Source organism: Vipera berus (genome assembly GCF_964194415.1).
Source record: "Vipera berus genome assembly, chromosome: 5".
Taxonomy (NCBI): Eukaryota; Metazoa; Chordata; class Lepidosauria; order Squamata; family Viperidae; genus Vipera; species Vipera berus.
In genome coordinates, this window is record NC_138207.1 from 39,443,877 (window position 1) to 39,463,126 (window position 19,250).

Here is a 19,250-nt window from a genome sequence, read left to right on the forward strand (position 1 = left end):
ATACTGTACATTTCTGACTGTCTGGATTGTTATTTTTAACATGAGTTTAGGTAGACTCTTTTCAGAGTGTGTCCCTGGATCACAGGGCACGTCTGCCTCATTCTTTGAAATGGGGCCAGATTTCTGAGCTTTCTGAAGGATGACAGCAGCATATAGTTTTAAATACATGTCTAGTTACTATAAGTGCATCCACAAGCATGTACAGAGAGACTGCTTTCTATTTTTGCCCAAGATCTTTGACACTCCTTGACTCAAGAGCATATTTACAGCCACTCCTAGTAGGAACATGTCATTGCACATACCATATTGATGGGGAATTGAAGGCCAGGGAGAAAAGGCATAGCTGGGTAGGAGAAATGTTTGTTTGCAGAGAAATCGACCCACTTTTATTTTTCTCCTGCGTATTGTCACAAAGAAGTGAATCATAGAACAAAATGCCTCTGTTACGTCAGCTCAAAGAATATGAATTGTGAGCCTGCGCATCCTCTCAGCTTGAATGTCAATTTACCAAACAAACTTAGGCAAACCAATGAAACAAACAACCAATCTCAGCACTGATAAGAATAAGATAAAGAAGTCACCAAAGTTATTTATAATCTGCCTTTTATCTAAGGTGATTTACAATCAACATCAGTGATTAAAAACCAAGGAGAAAAATGCTATTTTTTTTAAAAAACAACAACAACCAAGAATAGTGAAATTGATAATAAAGACATGGAAGGAGCATCTGGAACAGACATTTAGGGTTGCTGACCTCTATCTTTCTCCTTTTCTCTTCAGAGAGTTTTATCATTAGGCCAATGGTGATAATAGCCACAGAGTACAAAAAGGAGGATTTAGTCAAGCAGACTTCTAAGGTGGTTTTCTTACCTTCTTTTTTTCCCTCTTCTGGGATCATTCCTTTGAGGTATTGCTTTGGGAAAGGGATAAAAATCCAATGGCCAAAACTATTGTAATAATCTTTGAATTATAAGCTGGAACCATGAGATGAAGTGGTTTTGCCAGCCCAGGGCCACCCTTAACACTTCTGAGGGGAAACTGAGATCCACAAAGTGGTTGGAACCACTTCTTAATTATGTGCTGAGCTAAGAATTGAGAATGGGATAGCCTACTCAGGTCTTGCACTACGCTTTTCATGTGGATTACATCTCAACATGAAAAGAAACTGTTGTGTATTGATGTGAATTCATAAGGGCAGTTATAAATAGTTAACTGTTGTATTCATTCAAATCCTTAACTGTCTGTCTATTACTTTGCAAGCTTGTGTTTGAGCGGGAACATTTGCTTTAATTTCATTGGCTGCTGCCTCTCGGTGGTCCGTATAAATAGATGTCAAGCAGCTATTAGAGCTGGTTCTGTGTTAACTCAATAAATGAACTGTTACTTATTACTCTCGACTCTTCAATGCCTCAACGATCCCAGTTTACAACACAAACTATAATTCTTCCTGTTTTAGCAATCATGGACAAAGAGTGACCTGAAGATTGCCCTGCTCATTATCTGGCAGGGATCCTAGAAAGCAATTGTTGAATAGGCAGAAATTCAATGGATGAAGCTGCACTGTCACTCTATTATTGCTCCGGGCAGTAATTTATAGAATTCATTTAAACAGGAATTTATCCCCTGAATTTCTATTTGTCATGTGGCAGTGGAAATCACATTAGACGGAAAGGAGGAAATAACTCTGTGACCGGCCTTTTAGAGTTCTTGCAGGGATCTGTGTAAAAATTTCAGGGAGAAACACATTTTTCTTCTATCTCCTGTTAAGTGACAATCATTCTTGACTGAATAATTTTCCCCCCAATTGTCTTATTAAATATGTGACTGATAATAAATACTCCTGAAAGCAGGACAGATACATTGCATAATGAAGAATCATAACTATGCAACCAGTTACAGTATATCTTAGTTGTTATTCTCTCAGTACCAGATATTTGCTTTGGCACAATTCTATCTATAATCATCCTTTCCTTTTGAGTGCAGTCTGTTTGCCATGCTTTGAACTTCTAAAGCTTTGTTTCACAGCAGCAACATTTCACCCTCAGCTTGGAATCAGCTACTGCTGAGGTATTTCTTACAAAGACTGATATTCAGATGCAGTAGGAACTGGAACTGAGAAAGATGCATTTTTCATTGCACATCACTAGGAAATCTTGATATTTTTTTTTAAAAAAACCCAATATCTGAAGTTGGACTTATGAACCCTTTGCTCTATTTCTTCTCAAGCTCTGAGCTTCCAGTTAAGAGGGCAGAGGTAGATTTCACCATCTCCAGAAGCAGCCTGCTGAAGCTTTCCTTAGTTATCAGCTCAAGACATGAGGATAAAGATCAATAGAGGAAACATGGAAGGACAGGAAATGATTTCAAAGTGCTTTTAAAATTTTGAATATTGTTTGTTGATCTTTCCAAAGCGCTCACTGTATTGAAATATATACTATTATGTGACTGTGTCATACAAGTGAACAGAATTTAGCATTCAATTCAAGACAATATAAAATGAACACACAGCAATAGATTCATAACTTGCACCAACAAGAAAGGGTCTGTTTGGTAATGTTTAGTTGAATAAGATGTAACTAGTTGGGTTTAATCCATACATAATGGTTTATAAATCTCAATGACCGGGTTCACATATTGGAATTAGCTAAAACCAAACCAGCTTTATTTATACCTGCTTGTATCTCCACTGAGATGTGCATACAACAGCTGAGCTATTTCTATGTAATCATATCTAGTAATCACATTCTACATTCACAAACACTTAGCTATGTGAGATCGAATTTGAGTCAGTCACCGGGACCAGAGACTTACTCTTCCGAGTTTTCGGACTCCATCTTCAGGGAATTTCTCTCTACTGGAATAAGTGCTTTTGGTTGTTCTGTGAGTCATGCTTAGGTAGTGCCTTTCTATTGGCTGATTGGTGTGTTGATGGCTGGCGATTGGCTGTTGTTTCCTTATGCTGCCAAGCCCTCAGCTCCTAAATATTTGACAAGTTGGTGGTAAATCAGCACTCCTGTTAACTGACAAGGGGCCCGTTTCCCAGGTTTCAATCATTTCCTTGGCTATCTTTGTACCTGCATGGCAAGTGATCTTAGTTGCTATGAAATTAAATTTGTGTCCTTGTTCATTGCAATGTGAGGCTACCAATGAGTTCGAGTCTCCTTGTTTGACCACTCACTTGTGTTCTTGCAGTCTGGTGGTTAGCTTCCTCTCCGTTTGTCCTACGTAGTCACAGGGACAATGCATATTACATTGGAAGTATCTCCCACTTACAAGCGATCTTTAGAATGCATAATTTATCCTCGTATGCTAGCCTCTGGGCAGTGTGCGATGCCCACTTGAAGATCTCGGCAGCTGCATTCTACTGCTTCTGAAATGTTTCTGATGTATGGTAGGGTATGCCATATAGTTGGTTTTTTACCTTCTTTTTTCTTTTCTCTCCTTTGTAGCCTCACATTGCAATGAACAGGAATACACATTTAATTTTGCAGCAACTAAGATTATTGGCCATGCACGTGCAAAGATAGCCAGGGAAATGATTGAAGCCTGGGAAACGGGCCTCTTGTCAGTTACCACCAGCTTATCAAATATTTATGAGCTGGGGGTTTGGCAGCACAAGAAAAAGACAGCCAATCGCCAGCCATCAACACACCAATCAGCCAATTGGAAGGCACCACATAAGCACAACTCACAGAACAGCCCGAAGTACGTATTCCAGTAGAGAGAAATTCTCTGAAGATGGGCTCTAGCATGAGTCCGAAAGCTTGGAAGAGTAATCTTTGGTGCCAATGACCGACTCAAATTCAGTCTCACATCATTATCGTGGGACATGTAGCCTTCACACTTAGCTATATTGAAAAGAAAAAAAAAGATTCCTCAAAACACACTGCATCTTTACAAATTTAGTAAAACTAGTCTTTCATATATGTTAATTATATTATCATATACAAAATATTTATTTATTTTAAAAGCTCTGCCTTCATTCTTCTTATCAGTATAGCTATTGGAAACCAAAGGGTACTGGCCTTGTCTTGACTTCAAAAGCTAAAGAGGGTCTCATTTAATTAGTATATGAGTGGGAAGTATAAGGCTACAGACTGAAAAGTTGAATACGCAGTGGCGAATAACTTTGATACTGCCTAGTACAATAAGACAAGGACATCTCCATGAAGTCACCAAAAGCTGAATTTGATTTAGTGGAGACATTTTATTAAATATGCCACTCAAATCTTAATTATTATTGCCATCCTATAGGTGTATATCTGTAAGCACTCCACATTGAGTAAAGCGACTGCATTGGCAAAGCGTTCTTATTCAGTTAATAATGACTTATAGCTTTAACTGATTTTTCAGAGATTGCATAGTACACTGAACAAAAAATTTGCCATATAGTTTGTGTCTGTGATTTATGGTTCTGTGAGTCAGGAATGCAAATTGAGCCAACAAGACAGTTGAGTCAATACGCCTAGAACTGTACTGACTTGCATGAAAAACAGGGTATTTCAATTATTACAGAAACTGGCTGCCAGATTTTTAACTGGCTTAGTCACAGGTGGAGTCATACTTCTTTATACTGACTGCAAATTTGCTTCCCAGCACAAGTTAATACGTTTGCACTACATTTAAAATGCAGATGATCCAATGTTTGCTTGGGGTTTCACCCCAATACATTCTTTTGTTTGGAAGAGTTGGAGGAAATTCTGAGAAAGTGGCCATCAAATCTTCATTCCCTTTTATTGTCTCAACCATTGTTCTCAAGCTGAGAAGATGAATTAAATATTTCAATCCCAAGACAACTTTAGCTTCTGACTATTGACCAATTTTTAGTTTGGGTCAAAATTGCTTCAGATAAAGATTTAGTATGTATTTCTATGTGGATTGGGCAGCTGAAACTAACTCAGCAGCATTGTTCAGTATTTTCACTATGAATAAATCCTAGAGTATGAAAAACCCCTAATCTCTCACATTTATTAATAGCAGCCATCTGAAGGATATATGCTTTCCAGAAGATTGTAGTAAGAAACAAATACTTTGGACAAGAGTTATTGCACTTCCCCGTACAATTTTATTTTATTTTATTATTTTATTCTATTTTATTTCATTTATTATTTTATTCCCCTGCTTTTGTTGTTTTTACATATTTTATTATTTTCCCCTGTTTTATTGTTATAAACTGCCCAGAGTAGCCTTAGAGTGAGATGGGTGGCAAATAAATTTAACAAATGAATAAATAATAAATAACTTTCTTACACCTTTGTCTTTGCCCAATCCTGGTTCCTTTGTCCCGGGAGATCTGTAACTGTTTCAAATAATCGTTTAACTACAATCATATTTTCCTCATTGTTGTACTTTTATATTGGAGAAATTCTGTGCCCATTGCATTTCTGCAGCAACAGTTAACATACAGGTGTACCATTGCTGCAGCTTTTGAGAGGGCGCTTGTTTGGAGCCAGCATGTCTTCTGCCGCCTCGTTCTCCTTTGCCTCTGAGGACACAGAGGCTTCCTCCAGAGCCAGAGTAGCCAAGGCTGCGGCAGCGCTGCTGCTTTGAGAGTGCCCCTGGTCCCTCGAAAAGATTCACTCCAGGAGCCAGTCCTGGTCCCTGGCGGCCAACGCAGGGGTCAGGACAGGTTGCGGCAGCGAGAGGAACCCCGTGAACCAAGGCAGAGAAGAGTGTCTGCTTTCAGAGCTGTGGAAGTGTTTCCGGGTCGACCTTCGATGCCCCAATTTCCCCAGGAAGCTTCCTTTCACCGAGCCAGAGCTTCACTCGCGCTGGCGGCTTAGAAGGAGCATGTTCTTCTCTTCAAACAAAGGTGCCGGAACACTGTTCAGGTGCATTTCATAAAAAAAAGCACTGTTTATGTGTATAGTTAGAACATACAGGGTGAATTTGTGGGAAATAGGGAAGTGATGCTAGCAGATGCAAGTTTTAGATGTACACGGGTATGTGGAAAGTAGTGATCAGCAGAAAAGTACAAGGAACTGATTCCTTGATATTGCGAGATTAGCAGCCATCTGTGGTTTTAAGAAGAGTTAAGGTATAAAAGATTGAGTCTGGACAGAACTCAGGGCCACTTGGCCACTAGCCGTCACTGTTATGACTGCTACTCCAATGGTCTTCATTGCAATGAGTTGTTGAAATGTAAGTACTGAATTTGTGTGTTAAATTTAAATAAACCTCTGGATCTTAAAGTGACACTTTTATTGTGCGTTGTCTCTTATTTCATTTGAACAAGTTTTTCCCCTGACACTACAAGACTCACTTGAGTTCCAGAGGACTTTTCATAAGTCCAACTCAGTGAAATGTTTGGAATAAATTCTCTAAAGGGGTTGGGACTTGGGGTGCCTGCAAGCAGTGTAGCTCGGTAAACAGAACAGAACAAGACCAAATCTGATGGGAGGAGGAGAAGCCAATAAAGATAGATCAGGTATAATATGGGCACTATCCTGTCAGGCCATTGTGGAGGGGAAAAAATCTAGGGAAAAAATCCTCAATGTTCTTTTGGAAGGAGAAGTTAGTCAGGAGCTTGGACTGCTGCTGAAGTTTCATTCTTAACTCTGCCTCTTTTCTACTCACATGCCCCAGAATGGAGCTGCTGTTAAGAGGTTGGAAGGATTCCAGAAATGAGGTCTGTTTGTGCTTTCTCTAGCTCATTTGCGTTCACATCTGCTACAGACTTCTAATATGCATAAAATCAGGGCTTTTTTTCTTATAGAACACACAGAACGGAGTTCCGGCACCTTTTTTGGATAGAACCTTGTAGGGTAGGCAAGGCGGGTTGTATGACATGTGTGAGTTCCGGCACCTTTTTCTTTTACAAAAAAAGCACTGCATAAAATGTATCCATAGCCAACTTGAACATCAATTCAAAGACTCCTCATCAACAGTCTTTATCAAGCTGGAGTAAGGTGCTGTGGTGCTGCTGCAGGCAGTTGGGCAGTTGAAGGAGTGGAAGAAATATCAAATTTGAAAGAAATAAATGTAAAGCCAATACTCCAGAAGGAAAATTCAAAATAGTATTGAATATATAAGTAGGCCTAATTAACAGAAATTTAACAGAGATATGTTCTTTTTATTTCACAATTCTTGAAAAAACCTGGCATGAGAATAGTGTCTGAAAAAGATGTTGGAATTCCAGTCAGTCAAAAACTGAATATTTCTCAGCCATGTAATGGGACTGCTAAAAGTACTGCTGTAGTGCTGTCTATAACAACAGAAGTATTATTTTCAATCATGGGGAAAATTCCCCCATATTTTACACTGGTCAAATCCTATTTAAACTGCTAAGTCTAGTTCTAGGAGTCACAGATTCAAAGAGAGTAAAATAGGAACAAAGATAGAAGAAGATCAAAAAAGGGAAACAAAGTCTTGAACAGAACTGGGCATACGTATCTAGCCTTGGTAAAAGGTGACTGAAAGGAGAATATGATAACACTTTCTAAGTATTTAAAGGGGAGTCACACAGAAGGAAGTTAGTGTCCTTAGCTACCATCCCACATGGAAACATAGAGAAGTCTTAGTTACAGATTCCAGTTGAACCAAAACTTTCTAATTTAGGATTGACTCAACAGTAAAATGAGGCACCAAAGATGATGATGAGCTTCCTTTTGTTATATTATCTTGATGTGTTGAAACAGAGCTTGGACAGCCATTTGCTATGGAAACTTTAATTTGGATTCTTGCACTGAATAGTAACTAGATTAAATGTTCATTTCCAACTCTGTAACTTTATCAAGCATGACACAGTTCTTAGGTTTATATAACATGCTAGGTAGGCTATAAAATCATAATTTACAAACTGCAGTGGCAGGGTTCAGACAAGATTTAATAAAAAAAATTATATTAAGACTGTTTGCAGAGCTTCGTAATCTTTAATTTATGGTTTACAAATAGTGGTTAAACTAGGACCAAATGAGACCACTGTAGTACACCTTAATATGATGATATGGTTTATATAGTTTGGCTTCACATGTTATAGGAGCATAGCCACTGTGCTTTGTTAACCATGGTTTTAATATCTGTGTATGAAATTATGAGAACATATGAGAGGATGGGACAGGGAAAGAAGGTTTTCATTATTGTTTTCTTTTCTGAGTGGGTACAGTGTTAAGATATGATGGAAAAAATGCTGGGAAATTAGTCTGGGTGTTCTCTTTAGAGAAGATGAAAGCGCTCTCTCCTCCTGTTCCCTAGACATTTTCAAAGAAATAGCTTAGTTTATTTCCAGTAGAATGGGAGGGTGGAAATTGCAGTTTGAGCAATATGGGAGGCATAGTCCCAAGAGATCTTCAGGGACTTATTTGAAAGTGTCTTGTGAGAATTGGTATGAATGTGAATATTGAACCCCTTTGTCAATTTAGGGCAAGTAAACAAAAATGCCATTAAAAGAAATCCTCAGTTATGCACTTTATGACCTGTGGAAATGAAAGAAGTTGATTCTCAGCCTGCTGAACTACAGATCACATCACACTGGAGTGTAGAGACTGTGCATAGTGGTATTTGTGATCTGTGATCTACATACCTGGAATGTACCAGGTTAGAAAAGGCTGAAAAATCTGACCTCCTCCATCAGTAAATGTTTTGCTTGTAATTATTTATGGGGCTCATTTGCTTGGAGGAATCTAATTACTCTTGGCATTTGGGGGGAATCAACCTGTGTTCACTTGGGAAAAAGAAAAATATATCAACTCTACTTTGCTCAGGATCTTAAAATAGTGTATCCACTATTTTTATTACTACAAATAAGGCCATGGTTCGGATCTCCGTTTATGTCAGAAGAGAAAAGCACATAAGGGTTACTTAAGCATTGCTTTCCTCTCTGTAATAACCTTGTTGTGTTGGCTTCTTACTCAAATTCTTCAGGTTAATCACACACTGGGGCAAAACACGTTGTTAATAGTTACAGATTAACCACCAAGGTCAGTGGCTACAGGAAACAAGCTGCTGTGGCAAAGCAGAAAATGTTAATGGACCTTGACAGGACATTTTGGAAGCATACCCTTCCCAGCAATGGAATGTGACTGTGAAGTATGTGTGTTTTGCTCAGGGCACCAGTGATTCCCAACTCTGCCAGCTTGGTGGAATCTGCCTCACCCTTCTTTAGAGTTGCCATGTGCACACAAATCCTTCCCTTGTTAGAGTCACTATATTTGCTCTAAAGCACCCAGGTAGTTAGTACCTAGGCCTTCTGGACAGAACTCAAAAAAGCAACCTGTGCCGTGATTCGCTGAAGTGGATGTAGCAATCAAACAAAGAGAGATCAAACCCTGGCAGAATTCAGACAGTGGTTCTTATGTCCCTGTTGCACCATATCCCTTATCAGGACTGTCAAAGTGTTTGTGAAAGCTTAGCATACATATATGACTTTTTTTTTAACTTTTCCCTTTACATTATATTTTCCCTAATTATATTTTAGGAGGTAACCAGCATGGCATGATTGTTCACACCAGAATTAAAGACAGCTTTCTGGATTTGTATTTTATTGTACTTCTTGCTAGGTTTGTTATTCTAAAACACAGAAATCTTAAGTACATCTTTCTTTGATCTGTGTTATTTAAAATTATAGGACGTAGTTTTGACCAAAAAAATCTACCTCACAAATAAAGTGCTTTGAAAAAGCAACAGTTAAAAATAGTTGTATTGTCAGCTTGCCATTAATTCTTAGTTAATTAAGTTAATAAGTTATATTAACTTCAATTATATTATTTTTCACAATAGATCTTTTTAAAATTGTAAACTTTATAAAAAATACCGAACATGGATGTTTTAAATAGTTGTACATTTCTTCCAGATCACATCAGTACCCATAGATATATGTTTCTGTGAGTACGAATATAAAGATATATGGAGACATGTATGTATACTCTTAAAGCAGACACCAGCCAGAGCATAGAAAAACTCAAATAAATACTGCAAGAGTGGAAGATGTGGAGAGACCCAGCCCATAAAATGGCCAAGAATCAGAAATGTTTGAATGGATAACATCATCATCATCATCATCACCACCATCACCACCATCTATGGTCTTAAGTTTCTCAATTTGCATTTTTTAATTCTGTGTTTTTAGTTTTTTAGTTGTAGGTTTGTTTATTCATTAAAAATGAATAATACATGTAGTATTAATCAAAACAAAAAAGAAAATAGAATGAAGCGTATCAAATATAAATGTATATAAAATTGAATTTTCAAATATTGGTGGGTCTTGTTTTATGTTCTGGTAATTTTGACTTATATATTGTGCTCACCTACATTCTGGACTGTGTCTTTTTGACTTAACAAGTTTTGTGAACTAACTGTGATACATTTAATCAATGAGGGTTAAGCATACTGTGAAGAAGAGCAATATAAAAAAATCCAACTTTGTCCAGTATTTCATGTTCCAAGGCAATCTTCAATAAGGAAAGAAGATAATGAAATCATATTTCAGCAAATGTTGCATTCATGGTTTTCTAATCTATTATTTAGATATGCTGATTGCTTCAAAGGTTCACTTGCTCCCCTGCAGCTTTTGTTTTTTTAGAATAAACATTTAGCATTACAGCTGTTATTAACAATGAATACATTATTGTGTAAAACTACAAGATGGAACAGTGATGGTGAACCTTTTAGAGACCGAGTGCCCAAACTGCAACCCAAAACCCACATGTATCATTGGATGCTGGGTGGGCGTGGCCTGCTGGGTGGGTGTGGCCCGCTGGGTGGGCATGGCCCGCTGGGTGGTCATGGCTATGGTGCTCATGGCAGACTGGGTGGGCATGGCCAGGGTGGGCATGGCCAGCTCAATGTTGCTCCTGGGGAGGGATGCCTGTGGTGGCCGGGCAGGGTCTGGGAAGATCCAGGGGGTCTCTGGCGGGTGGGGCAGTGGGCAGGAGGGCGTCTTGCTCAGCTGATGGCTTGGAGGGGAAGGAGGCAGCTACACCCTCTCCCAAATGTTGCTGTCTCACGAAAGCAGGATGAAAACTCCAAAAAAGTGACAAGGAAAAAAAGTTAAAACAGAAGAGTGTCTCGTGATGGTTTTCTTCCCTGGGGGGGTGGGTGGAGGCTCCTGAGCTCTGCAGCTCTTCTGAGGGGGGAGGAGGATAGTGGGGAGGATCTGTGCTGGGATTGGGGCTCTTCGTTCCTTCCGCTGCCTGCCTGCACTCTTCTGCCACAGATACCGCAGCTCCGCTTGCCTGCCAGGGCGGGGACACATTTGCGCATGGGGACATACATGGGGCTGCTGCCTCACTTTCCATGCTGTGCTGGGGCTGTGCTGGACTGGACTGGGCATGGAGCCTCTTTGCCACTTCTTCCCCTGCAGACATCAGGAACGCCCATCTCACCTACCGCCTGTCCCAGTCAGCTGCTCTGGCTCTCTCCAGCCCGTCGCCAGCCATCTGGGTGTGCCAGGATGCCTCCCTTCAGGCTCCCTCAGCCTCTCCCCCTTTCCAGGCTGGGGCTGGTCAGATTCTCCCCATGAGCAGAGCTGTGCCCGTCTCCGGCCAGCTCTTCTCCTCCATCTTCCTGCTCCTGTGGGCAGACTGCGGCTTGCCGAGCTGGGCGGTGCCTCTTCCCACACATGTTCTCAGGTGGAGGAGCCAGGCAGCCATGGCTCTCGCTCCCCTCTAGCCTCCATCTGCCCAAGGCCTGAGCTCGGCATGCCAGGTTGGCTGGCAATGGGCTGGAGAGCATGGGACGGCGGCAGCTGCCCCGGGATGAGGGGTAGGCAGGGTGGGTGCTCCCAATGTCTGCAGGGGAAGAAACAGCATGGGGGCTCTTCACCCAGTCCAGCCCAGCCCTGGCACACAAGGCAGTAGCCCCACCTGCGTCTGACTCAACCCTCACAGAGCACCCTTCTCCCGCCGCTCCGACCCATCCCTCACAGAGCCCCAACCTGGTTCCTTATCTTCACCTAGCTTGTTCCGCAGCATCATGGTAGCGGCATTGGGCAAACAGCTGGTTTCAGCATAACACAGCAGTCACCTCATGTATTGCGCCCAATGCTGCTTGGCCAAAAGCAGCCATGGAACAAGTGGAGCAGGTTCCCCCCCCCACATGGGAACGGATCAGCCTGCCGCCACTGCTGTTTCTCCCCACCTGGCGTGCGGATTGCCCTGCTGTCGCCATTGTTTCACTCCCACCCGCCGCATGGATCTCACTGCTGCCACCACCATTTCCACCCCAACCCCCAAGGCTGTGGGGTGGTTTTGCAACTCCCCAGTGGTTCAATCTGGGCTCCAGAGGTCTGGAAAAGGCCTCTGACACACAGATCTAGGGCTGCACAGTGATTTTGCACACACCCCAGCCAATCCGGGCAGCAGATCAGATTGGCCGTGGTGTGTGTGTTTGAAATCACTCTGCAACCCTAGATTCGTGTGGCAGAGGCCTTTTCTAGGCCTCTGTACCCTGGATCAGGCCACTGGTGCACTGCAAAATTGCCCCATAGCCATGGATGTGAGCTCCAGAGGCCAGGAAAAGGCCTCTGCCGCCCAGATCAACTGTGGGAGGGGTGCAAAATTTATTTATTTATTTATTTATTTATTTATTTATTTATTTATTTATTTATTTATTTATTTATTTAATTTAATTTTTATACCGCCCTTCTCCCGAAGGACTCAGGGCGGTGTACAGGGCAATACAATAAAATACAATATTTAAAAATAAAAAAATATTAAATACAACGGCCCAATTCAATAAATTAATACAATAGCGTTAAAATACCCTTAAACCCATCAGACCAGGCCGGCTTGTTCAAATAAATATGTTTTTAGGTCAGGTCAGAAGGAGCGAAGGTCGGGAGCCATCCGGAGCTCCACCGGTAAACGGTTCCAAAGGTCTGGCGCGCCCACAGAGAACGCCCTCCCCCTGGGGGCCGCCAGTTGACACTCTTTGACCAACGGCACCCTAAGGAGGCCCTCTCTGTGGGAGCGCACTGGACGAAGGGAAGTTGATGCCGGCAGCAGGTGCTCCCGTAAGTAACCCGGACCCATGCCATTTAGGGCTTTATAGGTCGTAACCAGCACCTTGAATCTTACCCGGAGGGCAACCGGAAGCCAATGCAGCTCACAGAGTAGAGGTGTTACATGGGAGTATCGGGAAGCCCCCACCACCACTCACGCGGCTGCATTCTGCACCAGCTGGAGCCTCCGAGTAGTCCTCAAGGGCAGCCCCATGTAGAGAGCATTGCAGTAGTCCAAACGGGAGGTCACGAGTGCATAAGTGACTGTGCGCAAGGCATCCCAGTCTAGATAGGGCCGCAACTGACGCACCAGGCGAACCTGGGCGAAGGCCCCCCTAGTCACTCTGCAGTGCTAGATCCATGCGGCAGAGGCCTTTTCCAGGTCTCTGCTACATGGATCAGGCTGCTGCCCCACCGCAAAATCACCCTGTGGCCATGGATGCAAGCTCCAAAGGCTTGGAAAATGCCTTTGCTGCCCGGATCGGCCATGGGCAGGGGGCGTGAAATGATTCCGGAGGCTTACCTGGACTCTTGCTGGCAGCTGCCTCCACCATCCAGCCTGGATCCGCCCAGCTCATGCAGCTGCTTCCTGACTCCAAATGCAGAGAGAGAGAGAGAGAGAGAGCGCAGGCACATGTGGGGAGGCGGAGGGGAGCAGCCTGGCCCTCCCTCCCTCTGGGGCTATGGCGCACATGCCCACAGGGATGGCTCTGCATGCCACCTGTGGCACGCATGCCATAGGTTCGCCACCATGGAGATAGAACCTATGACAAGACTGACAAATAGGATTAGGTGAACCTGCTACATTATTACTTTATCTATGATATCAAAAATAATGACTAGTTGACCATGCGGTGAAGTCCAACAAGTGTGGAAAAGAAAGTGGTTCACCCTATTACCTGTAAAGTCTATCTTCTTAACTTAGTAACTTCCAGATGTGTTAGGCTAGCTGCATTCAAAAATTCCCATGTGACTGAGTGATATCTGGAGAGCTGGAAATTGGGGATGTAGCCTTTCTTTGTGTTGAAAAAAACTGTAAAAGACACAGCAGAACCAATACAGCAATAAGACCAATGTCTTTACCATACCTGGTAATTCTATCCAGAAACCCTGAAGTTGGTTAATGCTACTTCATATGAGACAGTTCATAAAATCTTGCAGTTAGTCAATACATTGACAATGATGACATAATCCTAGAACTTAGTATATACCTGTTCCACTTAGAAAATGCACAAATAAGATGGTGGGAAAAATCCAGTGGTATGCTGGGATTGTCCATAGAATCATTAAACTCTTGCCCAATGAGATGATTAGGAGATTGGAGGGATATTTATTCCAGTAGTGTAACTTTAATCTGATTGTTTAATGGTATGCTGCTCAAGGTGATGTTGACTCTTATCAGCCACATAGATTTTTTCCTATAGCTACCTAATTTATTCCATCTTTTTTTCCTAGCACAATCACAGAATGTTTCCATACATCTTCCAACATTCCAGCCTTGTGCACCTTTTGTTATGATAGTGCCATGTTTGATTTTCTGAGTAGTCAGACTAGACCACTTTACATTTTTCCCTTAACCAGCAAGGTAAAGGCTCCATCCATACAGGGAACAAGAGAATCAATCCCATGCTTCCCAAAGTCACTTGATAAGGGAGTGGCTACTGAGAAATAAAGAGAAAATATTTGTGCAAAACAGGAAGTCTCCAGATGCATATAACAATTTTTAAAAAGCCCCAAGGAAGCAAAATCCCAAAGCAACACACAGATCTGAGCAAGTACAACAGCACAACAGCTGTTGAAAAACAAAGCTTGGAAAGTACAATTTGGGGTAAGGAATAGGCAGACTATGATGCCACCTGAACATCTGACAGTTTTTCCCAATCTGAAGCCCTCAGATGTTCTTGTATGATCCTAAATTTTAGACTTAATGGAAGTGCACTGAGCACATGGGAATATCATCAGATTGTGAAGCTCTCTATCTTATTAGAGTCTCTGCAGGGAAACAGGATGGATTCACTGACTGACTCAGGGCTATAAAAACATTCAGGCAAAGACCATTCTTTACTAGGAGATGCTAATGCCTTTCAACTTTTTCTTGACTATTTTAGCTTTGAGCACTCTTTAGTCATTCTTGCATTACAATGATCTCTTATTTTGGTCTGTATTGCATTAAATGATACATTAAATGCCTTCTCCCGTAATCCGAGGTATATTGTTATTTATTTTTATTTTCTATTTTCTTAAATTGGTCTCTCTCTCTCTCTCTCTCTCCCTCTCTCTCTGTGTGTGTGTGTGTGTGTGTATGGCTTTGAGTCTCATTATAAGTCATTATTGACCCCTGGAGACTATCATTGATAGCTTCCTAGGGCTGAGAGAGAGTGACTGGCCCTAAGATGGAATCAGAACTGGCTATCTCCCAGTTTCCAACTGGTGCCTTAATCATTACACCAAATTAGTGCAAAGAATTGCACTTGTTCATCTTAACAATTTGTTTAGTTTGGGCATAGCACTAAATAAGCGATGTTTCATTAGATCCCTGAAGTATAGCTCTATGATACCTCCTAAAGATGTTACTGAATTGTAACTTAATAGAAAGAAGGGGAAAATGATTAAATAAAGGATTAGAAGATAATAATGATGATCTATATTAATTATTTCAATTCTGTTCCAATGTAAATGAATCGGAATCTAAGTTTTGTCTGAGGTCCACCCATTATTTTTGGTGCAATGCAATCAAACATCAAGTGTCAGTCTTGAAAATTAAAGCCATAGTTCCAAATCACAGATCTGCTGTTCCTTTTTTTCCCCTCCTCTATAATAATATGGAGGAAACTGAAGTAATCATTTATGACGACATCTGAAATAAGAACTGTGATTAATTCAGCTATAGTGCTCTTCCCTGTTTGACATCTTTTATATCTTGGACTATAACTTTTCTAAGCAGCAACAGAAGGGGACTAGCTGAAGATTTTTAAAAACTAAATGTAATTGGTTTGGTTCCGTATAAAAACCACAAGATACAATTGTCTTAAAACAACAGAAGAGGGGCTGGTGTAACAATAACCGATAGGTTAGCATTATATAATCTCCCCACCCCAGTAATTCATTCTTTATTCTTCAGATAAGTAGACTAATACTCATAAGTACAATTTCTAGAAGCTGTCAAGGTGCAAAAGCCTTAATCATACTTTGAAATATAAAGAGAATAAACATTTTAAAATGTGATTCCACAATGCACATTCAAGCCTTTTTAAGTGTTGGTAAATAAATCAGATAGGTTTTACATTTCTGTCAGTGATAAACTCAGGAAATGTCAGTAAGATACATGAAAATGTATTTTTTTAAGAAGTCACCTCATTCAATAGATACTTAAATATTTTTATTAACCCACATTTTTGGAAGTACTTTCATCAGCCTTGCTACTGTTGTCTATAACCAGCATACTTATTTTCTTCAAGTATCTTCCCACCCCACCTCATTCCCAAACATGCACAGACACAGAGTAACATTGTGAATGTTTAAAAAGGAAGTCATGTAAAAGCATATTACGTGATAACTGATGCAGTATGTAAACTCTTATGCTGACTAATACCATATAGTATGTTAACAAATATTTATTTCCTCCCAAAATTTTTCGGAGTTTGGAGTGCAAGAAATTTGAAATCATAGCTTAAAATAATTTTAAGCTTACCAATTGCATTATAATAATAAACTGTTACATCATCTTGAATTCATCTAATTTTCAAATGCTAATACTAACACATAATATATATATATCCCACTTTGGAACAGGATTACATTATTTTACATATTTTCTGGACAAATAAATAAAAATAAAACAAAAGAATTTAAAGGTTGTATTTTCCCCACATATACTGTTCAAGGGCAGAATCCTTTTATTCATTCAGACTTTTTTTTACAAGGGGTCCCAAATTAAGTCTATATTTTCTGTATGTTGAAATCCCTTATCCTTCTGACACATTTTCATTCTCTTGTGACAGCTCTTTCTCTAATACTTTCTCTAGTAGTGGAGTATTTAATAACTACAGCCGCTCTTATTTTCTTATTTAAGACATAAGAAGAAAAAGGAGCAGGAGGAAGAGGAGGAGTTGGATCAGATGAAAAACATCCTCAAGCTCAGGTTCCAATTACCTTTAGATAATTCAGGAGAATCCATAGCAGCTCATCCTTTTGCTTAATTTTGTTTCTAGAACCCATTTTGCTGCTGGTTATGGTCCCCTGCAGTATTTCATCCATTATAGCTGTTAATAGAGTTCTCATCAGTGAGCTTTTGTATACTTTCTCCAAACTACCCAAACTGTGGCCTTTATTGCAAGATACTTTATTGCAAGATAGCAAATTAATCCTTTCATTAAGGCACTATATAAAAGAGTTCTATTTTTTTCACTTTGCAATTTGTTTTGTTTGTAGTAATGCATTAACCTTTTTAACTTACATTTTCTTTTTAACCTAAAAAATGAATGGGTGTTGTTCTAAACACACATTCTTTGAGAAGCTCTATAAAAGCCTTTCCTGGAACAAAGCAAGGCTATACATCATCACACATCAAAATGGCACAGGAGAATGGCAGCATAAGTAAGGGTTGTGAAGGAAATGCACATTTTGGATATCAATCTGTCCCAATGTAGGTTGATAATGATGACAAGTGATGTTCAACACATCTGGAAGTCAAAGAATTTAGGGTGCTGAAAACCCAATATTATCTACCCTTTTAAAATGTTTCTGTTTCCCCAATTAAAGCTTGTCCTATACTGGTTATCTTGTCTAGTTGCCCATTTACAGGGGTCCTTAAAGGTTTGTGAACCAATTTGAATTTTCAATATTTCTGTATAAATACTGTATGATCTAAAATATGATCCAGACAAATTCTGAAACCAGTTAAATAGAACCTTATTAAATGAGTAAAATATATACTTGTTCACTTATCAAGAAAAATGATATAAAATATGTATCACATGTTAAGTCATATTTAGGCAGAAATATTGAACATTCTAAAGGATTCACGAAGCACCAATGTATCTTCAGACAGGACAATCCATGCTAATGAATGACAGTTATTTTTCTAGTGCTGTTTTGAAAACTTCCGCTAAACTATAATCGTATAACCAATATTTAAACTTTAAACTGAAAAGATGATTTTCTGTATCAAATGTAAGTAAAATGTATATTTCTGGCATCTGAGTTAATTTTTCTTATTACAGTTCCTAAAATGAACTCAAGATTGCTGAGGACTCATGATTACATTAAGACTTGGAATGAAGGACCTTTGTCAAAATGTATGGCTCACATCCCTACCAGGACAGGAATCCTGTAAGATGTGTAGACAGGGGCAACAAGTAATCCAGAACCTATCATTTTAAATTTTTCACATAACTTTTGGTTGTCTGAGATGATATTAGTGACATTAGGCTGACTGAAGTTCTAGCACTGTCCAAGAGTGTTGAATAAATATGTTGAGTCTGCATAAGGCCAGCCAGAATTCCAGCTAATGCCACCAGTTGGACTCTCTCTAGAATTTTGGTGATTTTCAATGATACAGTAGGAATTTTAAATAGAAAGTGTACAGATGTGCAACTTGCATTGTCTGTTAGTACCAAGGATGAGATGTACAGAATACCAAACCTCTAACTCCTGGAGTTTGAAAAAAATATCACCCATCTTCATTTTTAAAGATTTGCCAATGTGTTATAAGAAATAGTCTCTTATTTTAATCTCATTTAACTAAGATTATTCAGGAAGTAAGAACAGCTATCCCTGGTAGAGTTACTGTTTCTCAGAGTAAATGGGCAAATATTTATTTATTTATTTATAATGAGACTTGTATGCCGCCTTATCTCCCGAAGGACTCGGGGCGGCTAACAACAATAAAATACAAATAAATACAAATATTAAAAAAGAATTAAATTGTGTTAAAGTCCCACTAAAACCAATAAAAACATTTAAAATCATAATTAAAAACCCCATTATCATCAGTCCAGGTCGGCCTGTTGGAAAAGATATGTCTTAAGGTCACGGCGAAAGGACCGAAGGTCTGGGGCCATCCGGAGCTCCCGGGGGAGTTGATTCCACGAAGCAGGTGCCCCAACAGAGAAGGCCCTCCCCCTGGGGGTCACCAGCTGACATTGTCTGGCCGACGGCACCCTGAGGCGACCCTCTCTGTGTGAGCGCACAGGGCGATGGGAAAAAATATCCCCCTCCTCCCACAGAACACATAGTTTCTAATGGAAGCTGTGAATAAGGTTTTGAAGACTATAAAGTAGCCTTGATACACAAGGTGACTATAAATGAACTG